Source organism: Salvia splendens, chromosome 1 (genome assembly GCF_004379255.2).
Source record: "Salvia splendens isolate huo1 chromosome 1, SspV2, whole genome shotgun sequence".
NCBI classification, from domain to species: Eukaryota; Viridiplantae; Streptophyta; class Magnoliopsida; order Lamiales; family Lamiaceae; genus Salvia; species Salvia splendens.
The window spans coordinates 20,992,351-21,001,900 of NC_056032.1; the positions used below are offsets into that span (position 1 = coordinate 20,992,351).

The 9,550-nt window shown below is 37.2% G+C and overlaps 2 long non-coding RNA genes across 6 annotated transcripts; one reads left to right on the forward strand and one right to left on the reverse strand.

The window, feature by feature from the left end:
- The first annotated feature begins 1,364 nt into the window (after window positions 1-1,364).
- LOC121745154 lies at window positions 1,365-3,362 on the forward strand. The gene is made up of 2 exons (XR_006038786.1): window positions 1,365-2,288; window positions 2,373-3,362. It is a non-coding gene; the product is annotated as an uncharacterized LOC121745154 (long non-coding RNA).
- LOC121745140 lies at window positions 2,851-9,125 on the reverse strand. 5 transcript variants are annotated; one of them, XR_006038781.1, is made up of 8 exons: window positions 8,307-9,125; window positions 8,090-8,152; window positions 7,236-7,483; window positions 6,929-7,154; window positions 6,366-6,588; window positions 5,500-5,580; window positions 4,375-4,446; window positions 2,851-3,987 (listed from the first exon to the last, which is right to left on the reverse strand). It is a non-coding gene; the product is annotated as an uncharacterized LOC121745140 (long non-coding RNA). The 5 variants fall into 5 exon arrangements; XR_006038782.1 differs by lacking the exon at window positions 6,366-6,588 and having other exon boundaries at window positions 8,307-9,119; XR_006038779.1 differs by lacking the exons at window positions 6,366-6,588; window positions 6,929-7,154; window positions 7,236-7,483 and having other exon boundaries at window positions 2,851-3,422; window positions 3,790-3,987; window positions 8,307-9,069.
- Between the last annotated feature and the right edge of the window lie 425 nt (window positions 9,126-9,550).

Genomic DNA, 9,550 nt, shown 5'->3' on the forward strand with positions numbered 1-9,550 from the left:
CTTGCTATATGAATTATATTATGCTCATAAGGAGTAAGACACTTGGAATTCAATAAAAGTCTGTTTCTGTGTGTTTGTTTATATGTTATCATTAAAGTTTGTATACAGTATGGTTCTTAGATAACATATGTTGAATTGAGAATAAAGGTTCATCTCAATGGAAGGATCATATGAAGTTAGAATTGATTTGTGATACATGGAAGGAATCATGTCGACTAAATGATTGTGTGACCGCCATGATTCAATCAAGTCTAACTTTATAGGTATTTAAAGGATATATGAACTTGATGTTAAAATGCGCAAAAAAGTTATTAAACCATTAAAAGATACAAAGGTCAAGTGGGAGAATGTAGGAATATTTATATTCCTATATGTGACCTATGTAGATATTGGTTTAATATTAAAGTTCAAGTTCATACTTAAAGTTGGATTCTAATATAAAAGACGATACCGTGATGGATCGGTTTTGATTAAAGAGTTAGAATCGTGTGTATTGATAACCCTCCTCTCTTACCTCTAATTCTAATATTATTATTATTATCATGGATATATAAATAACTCATTACTATATATATATGATATGTACGTAAGGTATATAGTATGTATATATATATATATATATTAAAGTAATGGTAGTTAGTATATATGTATATACATTGCCGTGATTAAATTGAATGGCGGTTACTTATGAAAACCACCACCAAGTTAGTTATTCAATTTCAAACATTATGTCTTTTGATAAAAGAATCGGTTAGTGTATAATTGGAGTTATATATGAAGAGACGCAATATCTCATAGAGGCATGTGATTACTATATATATGTGTATCCATGCACATAAAAAGACACAAGAAAAGACATGCACAATACGTGAGTTGCATGACAGAAATCTACATGTCTCTCATATACAAAGTTCACGGTATTATGTATATATATAGTATACATTAAAGTAGATTCTTTATCCATTAAAAGAATCATTAAAGGCTTGAGGTCAAAGAGGGGATAACATCAATTGGAGAATTCAGTCAAAGAAAGGACAAACATCAAACGCAGCTTTTAGGGAAAACATCAACTCGTGGAATTCCACCCTACATCAAATAAAAGCTATGGATGGAGGTTGGTAAATCATCTATTTGATGTGGTATATGTTATGGTTGAATTAAAACAAATCTAGAATGTGATTTCGGTATAGAAATCGGTAAAGCATCGAAAGATGGCTAACAATTTTGTCAGTCATTACTATCCACCGCCGACTGAAGCGAGTGGAAACGTGCCCAACTGCATTCAGTTTGACAAGCTGGTATTAATTGGGGTTGATGGAGTTGGTGACTTTGCTTTTAATCCATACTGCAGTAAGTGTATCATTTCCACACAAGCAAATAATTCCTTAAACTCCACATTCACTATCCACATTCGCATCTGAGTGGAGGATATTGGCATGGCAGGCGATCCAACAATGAATGACAACAGGTAGGTTACTGATCTGTTTCAATTTTTCATGCCTTATTTTTATGGCGAGTGGGTCTGCCTATGTATTCGGCAACATTCTGAAATCATTGTATCCCTGATATATATTATGACATGAAGTATTTCGAAGAATATAATAGACTCCCTCAATTCTTCAAATTGTTTTACTCAATCCAACACTCGAACAACCTGGTCAGTTTAATTACAACATACATACGAATTTCATTTACTTTGTTCAACCAAAATATTTGGAATTGTATATCATGTCATGTAATGCTTGCCAAACAAACATGTCATGCAAATTATTTGGAATTGTATACCTCCAGAGTTTGTGTCCGAGCATGGCGACTCAATCCCTTATCAATGTTTACTCGCTGCCTAAAATCAGAAGTAACAATTGCAAAAAGGTCTTGTGGCTGGTACTTTCATGAGGGGTGGTCTGAGTTTGTTTACAAGAATCATGTTTCAAATGGAGAATGGATCACATTCACTCATGCGGGCGATGGACTCTTCTACGTGAAGCGATTTATGTTCACGAGTGGATGCCCACCTCGTAGTGACCTCGAGAGTAAGTATCGATTGTTAGAGTACTGTGATGATATGACTGCAATTGTATAGCAATGCCCTGATCAATGTAGTTGGGGGTCTCCCTATTATGCCAATCGACGACCAACTGGATGTGGATTCATCCGACTGATGGTTAGATTCACTGTCTGAAATTGAGTCTCTAACTGGAGTGGGCCTTGATGCCGAGTTAACCGAAAGTCACACAAAACCATTGTTTACCATCACTTTCTCGGGGTTAGCAGTAGAACAACATCTCGTGCGTGTTACATAGTATATGGTTATCAAATGATTGTTTTTGGTTTGTTCCATTTGCTAACATAGTCCATGTTCATGTTCACAGAATGTACCAACCGATTTTTGGAATGCACACATAGCAATGGGTGGACATAGGATAAAGGCATGCCTCACCGGACATGGGACGTGCTTATAGCAAAAAAGAACAAGGTATGTCGTCCATGGTGGTTGGAAGACTTTTGTTCGGGATAACGACATAGGAACCAGTGACAATTGCACATTTAACCTTGTTTAGGCAGACGGTCTCCACTTCCGTGTTAGTGTGATCCGGTAGATGAAAAAGGTACACTTCTAGGTGGTAAACACAAACAAATTTTGTGATATGCCAGCACCAATGTCTGTTACATCTAATTTGGGTAGTAGTATTTATTTTGGAATTGATAATGTATGTAGTGAATGACTCGTATGTATATGTGTAGTAACTAGTATGACTTAGTGTGTAATCTCAGTAACTTTTGTGTATGCAATGCTTAATCATCTCAGTAGCAATGTCGGGTTGTCAAGTGCAGATGAATCCATACACGTGCAGTCCCAAATAATAGAGTCTATAAATCCAATATGTTACAAAACGCATACTTGAAGAAATATTCTAGTTTTAAGTACATACCATACCAACCGAAAGAGAAAACAAAAGGAGGCACACACGGTCCTCAAGCATGGAGTTCTTATAATTTACAAATTTCATAACTCATAAACTTGCAACTTGCTAAATGACCTTGCCAACTAAAATACCAAGGAGTACCAACACTATGCACATGAAACCGATTAACACCTGCGCAACGATGGGATTTGACAACTTGCTTCCACAACAATGGCCTGCACCGCCTTTGCAGCCCACAGCATCATGCATCGGCATTAGAATGCCCACGCTCCCCGCTTAGGTTTGTGAAGGTCCACATCTGACCGTTTTCGTGGTTTGTCTGCGTGATATTAGTCAGACCACTTGAAGGAACCCGGGTGTTGTCCATTGGCGGAACACTTGTAGTAGTACCTTCCAGCATGTTTAGCGGCCGGCCCGGCATAACGCAACTCCATTTTTCCCTTGCCGCAAGAACATTCTAGAGTAGCAGACATCGGAAATCCGGTATACATACAGCTGCAATAAAGCAAGACACTATGTTGGCAAAATAAACGCGTAGGTAATTCATCACAATATGCATAGTATTTAGATAGATAACAAAGGTCCACAATATTTTAGAGGGTGAAAAAATAAAAAGCTCTATATGTTGTTCCACATATGCATGGCTATGTCATCACGCATCTAGGTCCACTCGGCAGATGGTTCAACACAGTCAACATATTCTTGGCCTATGTTTTGTTCTTCCTCAGCCATCACCATGCTATCACCGTCAAGTTCAGCTTCGAAAGGATCAATTCGCATCTCAAGATGGATGAAGTTGTGCAGTAGGAAGCAAGTCATTATCAAACGAATTTGGGTTTTTATCGGGTAAAATGAAGCAGACCTGAGGATACCCCACCGCATTTTTAAAACTGCAAATGCACGCTCAATCATATTTCGGGCTTTGGTGTGGGGCATGTTGAACATTTCTCTAGGGTTCTCGGGCGTTGCATTTCCAGGACCCCATTCTAGAAGGTGATATCGCACGGGGTTAGGAATCCATTACTATTGGAGTAACCATTATCGCACAAATAATAACATCCTGAAACAACATATTAGATAGTGTTAGATTTAAGTACGCAACTGATATATAACAGGTACAACCTGTAACATCCCTTACCCCATTCAATTTAATAATCGAATAAGTGATGTCATATAAGTCCATAAATTTTTTTTTTTTGTTTATAGATAAATTATATATATATATATATTTTTTTCCTTGGCAAACGGAGAAACTGCTATATAACGTCTAGAATTAAACCATAAACCTGTCTCCAAAAGTCTATATATATATATATATATACATACACACAACCTGGACACTACTCACAAAATATACATGCTTAGCAAAAGTTTATGAAGTAATATAACGTCCAAGGTACATTACACTCCTACTACATGCCACATTTATCAAATCCAAAAGATTTACCCAACGCAAAAGCTTGGCTAGTGACCCGACTTGAGCAGCTGTACAGCAAAAGAGCTAGTCTGATCACCTAATCTGCAGGGGGAAAGAAAAGAATGAGCTTCAACAAGCCCAGTAGTATACTCAACATTAGAGTCTAATTTCCGGAGTTGAGTAAACATTATGCAACCTATTCATTTACACTAATATCTACACACCAACACATATACATATCATCAACCTTCCACATATCCAAAACACGTATAACGAAACCTGATCCCGTGTACCAAATATATCAGAGTTATAACAAAGGTTTTACACAATCACTAATCATAACACATATATCCCCATTAAGTGCTTAGTGACAGACCGGGGTACTCTGGAACAGATCAGAAACATAAGCAGATTTTTGTCCTCAAGGAACTCCGCACAAATCACCCATTCAGGGTGCAGACAGAAGATCGGATCACCCGTTTAGGATGCAGACAGATATTTAGATAACAGAATGATCCCGACAGAAGATCGGATCACCCTTTTAGGATGCGGACAGATATTTCAGAAAGATATTCAGATCACCCATTTAGGGTGCAGACAGAAGATCAGATCACCCCTTTAGGGTGCAGACAGGTATTTCAGACAGATATTCAGATCACCCATTTAGGGTGCAGACAGATATTCAGATCACCCATTTAGGGTGCAGACAGAAGATCAGATCACCCCTTTAGGGGTGCAGACAGATATTCAGATAACAGAATGATCCCGCTTCGGTTTTCCAGAACGCTAGCGATCTCAGATGATGCAGCACTGCCGTCCTGACATGACAATTGTACTCACAGAACATACTCAAGCACAAGACATAAACACATTCATTCATATTTTTCATATTAAACAATACACTAGCATTTAAAGTCATACCCAAATTGATATCATATAATGCATAATTATTCAACACCATATAATAACTGATTTATTCAGAGTACACATATATCAACACTTATTTCTAACAATTTTAACCATAGTACATTAACAACTTCCACTCATTATCGAACATTTTCCCATATATAAAAATTACATTTAATAAAAACCATATGCAGAGTATAATATCATCTCTATTAAGAGCAATAAGTTAATAGGTTGTGAATACCCTACCTTAAAATCCAAAATGCCGTACTAGATCACTTTACTCATTCGCCTTCTCCTTGCCCGTGCTATCCCTCAGGCCAGGATTACCTTTCAATAAATAATTCTTATCAACACAACACCAAAAAATAGCTTAAGCAATAAACAAGTTCTCTTTAGTTACTTCTTTTGCACGGAGTATAAGAGGTCAAGCCCTATACCAAAAGAATCCCCTTGGTGTCTAGTTAAATTTTAAAACAAAGTTCTCTCAAAATTTCCAAGTAGATAGGGATATATGGCCATTTTCCCACTGTCTATCACTACCCGACAGGTTCTAGCAGCTGTGTTTGGAGATTTTCCAAAAATAGTAAATGACATCCAAATCAGTTGAAATTTTACAGAGAGCTCTCCAACACATCAAGGTTCATACAGAAAACTTGAAAATACAATTTGCAACACCCTAAGGGTGTCGAAAACTTCAAAACCAGCAGCTGAAAACAGCAAAAAAATATATCCAAACCTAGCTGAACTGCGCAGTCCCCTTTCAAAATTCATTATAAATTCATTTCAATTCGGATGAAGCTGAAATTTGGCCACATAGCAGAAGACACCTAAAAGTATGTTCAGTTAAAATTTCGCAAGAAAAAGAGATCGTTTACTTGGTTAAACCGGAGTTGACAAATTCGGCCAGAACATGACACAAAAGGCTATCTCCTTTGTTTCTTTCACCACAACATAATATATATTTGCAACCTCCAAAAACCTACTATCTAAGATAATCCAACTATATACTCTAATTTTATTTAAATTCAAATTGGGGAGAAACCAATTTAAGAACCCTAGGTTTAAGATGATGCAGAAATTGAACAAATTCGAAAGGTGAGGGACTTGCTTACTCAAAGGGAAGACAAGTCTACTCTAATATTGTCGGAAACCGGCGACGGAAACTGCCGAGCAGTCGACAACGACGACAATTCAGCGGAGAGAGATGGTGATGAGTGTAGGTGAGTAGAGAGGTATCCAGACAGGGAGGAGATGAGGGGAGCTTCCTCGCTGTCACCGGAGGAGCAGCGAATCGTCCGAAGGGAGAGTTCTCACCTTGCGTATTAGAGTGTGTGCCTTTGTGCAAAAGAGAGTGAAAAAAAAATGTAGAATGGGGGTGAGAGATGATTTTTTTGTTACGTGGCTTCTAGAAGGGAGTAGAGATAAAAATCTTTCACCCTTCCAACCTCCTCTTTTTCTTATTCTCTATTTCATTTCCTTCTTTTCTTTTATTCTTTCTCTATTTCTAATAATAAACACCACACAAACAAATAATTCACATAATAAGAAACCATCTACACACTTCTAGAATTTAATTTATTTACGACTTCCGACGCATTTGAACTAATTAATTTTTTTAATTTTATTCGGGCCATTACACAACCTACTTATTGAAGTCTTATGAAACCAGACGGACCTTATGCAACCTTCAACCCTCTAGACGAGCAACTGCATCCCTGAGTATCCTGGAGTCGCCAGTTGACCCCTCCCACCCCGGCCAAGAAGTAAACAAACTACAAGTTACGGTCGCATACAGCGAGCGTGTTAGTTGAAATTTGGCCATTTCACGATCTCAATCGTGGTTTGTCCGCATTACTAAGCAATACATTGATGTGTGTACCATCTGAAGCCCCAAGACATCCCTGAAGCAAAGTTACAAGAATTTGAATTAGCAATACCATGCTTTGTCATTCTATATGTGAAATGCACAACAATGGACATACCTTGAACCACTTCCAACGGGGGTCATCGCAGTTAACCAACACTAGTTTTGGTTTAGGGAGGAGAACTGAAGACATACTTAGAACTACCCCAAGTACTTTGTTAACATAATGTGAAATTGTTGACCCAGACCTCCTAAAGGTGAACCTGACCACTCGATTCTTATTGTGATGTGCAAGTACTCCGACCATAATGGCAACTTGCTCTTCCACCCCAACATGATTACCACAACGAAGTCCGCCCCGTTCACCTAGAACACGACATAACCTCCCAAATGTATTACGGTCCATTCTGAGGTTAGCAATACAATCTGCGTCGGTTAGGTGGACAAGTCGATCTAGGTGTTCTAACTGTCGAGGGATTTTATTTAGAATGCTGTAATGTCTTGCTTGCTCAAGAATTATACATTTTCTCGTACCGCCTCGGGCGCTCATATATCGGCGTACGAGGACAGTTGCCTCAATCCGATATATAAGAAGTATATCTTCAAGAAGCATGCGCAGCTGTGAGTAATTACTAGTAGGTGTTCGCATCATTACGGTAATTTGTTATACCACAATAACCATTGCATCATACATTATCAGTTAAGACAACTCATGCCAATTTTCGTAATGAATAATAACCACCCAGCGTAGCATATCAATGGGGAGAGGTGCGTTCAACTTTCGCTCCATAAGATGAGTATCGTTCCCCACAATAACATTACATTACAACTGAAGCGTACAATACATAGTAGTATACCAAAAGTATATTCACTGAAGTAAACTAAAAAATCTAATTTTTTCAACAGGACCATATCCAAATATACCGCATACCATTTCCACAACGAATAATATCTGAAATTTTAGGAGGGTACCTTCCGGATTTGAGATGCGGTGACAGTTGTATTGCGGGAGATGTGCGAAGATTGGGCAAGCTGCTGCGACAAATATACATAAAAATATCAGAACTAGATCAGTTCGAGTGTGACGACGATTAACACCAATAATTCATATTATGCATTCAGATGGGTAATTACAAATCAGATCGAAGTAAGACGAAAGATCGAACTCCAGTAGAGATGGTTGGCATACCAAACGATTTCGGCAAAAAGAGGGAAGTGAAATCCAGCCAGCGACGACGAATTTGGCTCTAATCGTTGCGCCGTCGATGTAGATGTTGAGAGGTCGTGCTAGGGTTCAAATGAATTTTTTGGGGAAATAATGGGAGAAAATGTTTCTAGAAGGGGTAAAGTAGTCTTTCATACCTCCATATCTTGGTCCGTAAATCAACGCAGAAATGTATACCACTCTTTTTTCAGTTTTTCTTTCTGGTGCATTTATGGTGAATAGTGCAAGCCCTGGGGTAATTGGCAAGAATTGGGGTCTTATCTGGCCAATTCTCCTTAAGCGAACGACTCCTAAGACACCGTTATAACTACTAAAAGCTAAACATGCTTTGTTTTTTTATAAGAAAAGAAGCTAAACATGCAAATCAATAATATCCCATTGTCACATGGCACTGCCCCTTCCTAAGTCAAACGGCCATTTCCCATGCATTTAATCTCAAAATAGTTAATTCTCTGAAGTAATCATAACACAGGACAATATGTATGTCTATTAAAGGAGCCTACACCAAAACGAAATTTATTACAAACTCCAAAATTAACATCAATGTTTGTATGCTAAAACGTGAAACACAAAGTATTTATACTACATAAAATAAATCTCACACAAAAAAGGGGATCGAAATCCCAAAGCAAAAACTAACTATGAAACAAAAGAATGAAATATTAAAATTTAGGTTTGGAAGCCCATAAATCACATAAAAAATGCGTCTCTCACTTTGATGAAATTTGTGTACCAATAAAATAATTATAATGAATGTAATATACTGTATATTTATAAGTGAATTTCCTCACGACGACCATAGAAGTCTTTGTGCAGTTGAGTGAAAAAAAATTCTTAAATAAATAATGATTTAATTGTTTTTATTGTGTTGGTGGAATGAGATTTTTTAGTGTGATTAGTGGGAGGCGGCTATGTAATGTGTGATCCTTCATATCCATTTGGTCACAATCCATTGCCCCATCCAATCAATTCTTATGCTTATCCATTTAGTTTTTTTCCATTCTTTTATTAATAATAATTTTTTATTGTTAAATAATATTTGCCACCCAATAATTATATTGCTTTGAGCTTGTTAATAATACCACGTAAAAGAAGAGATTTGTTTTTGTGGGTAATTATTGGCTTAAATTCTAATTTATTTGACTTGCACCAAAAATATCATTAACTTTTAATGATTTCACTAAAATATAAAAGTATTATCAAAATGT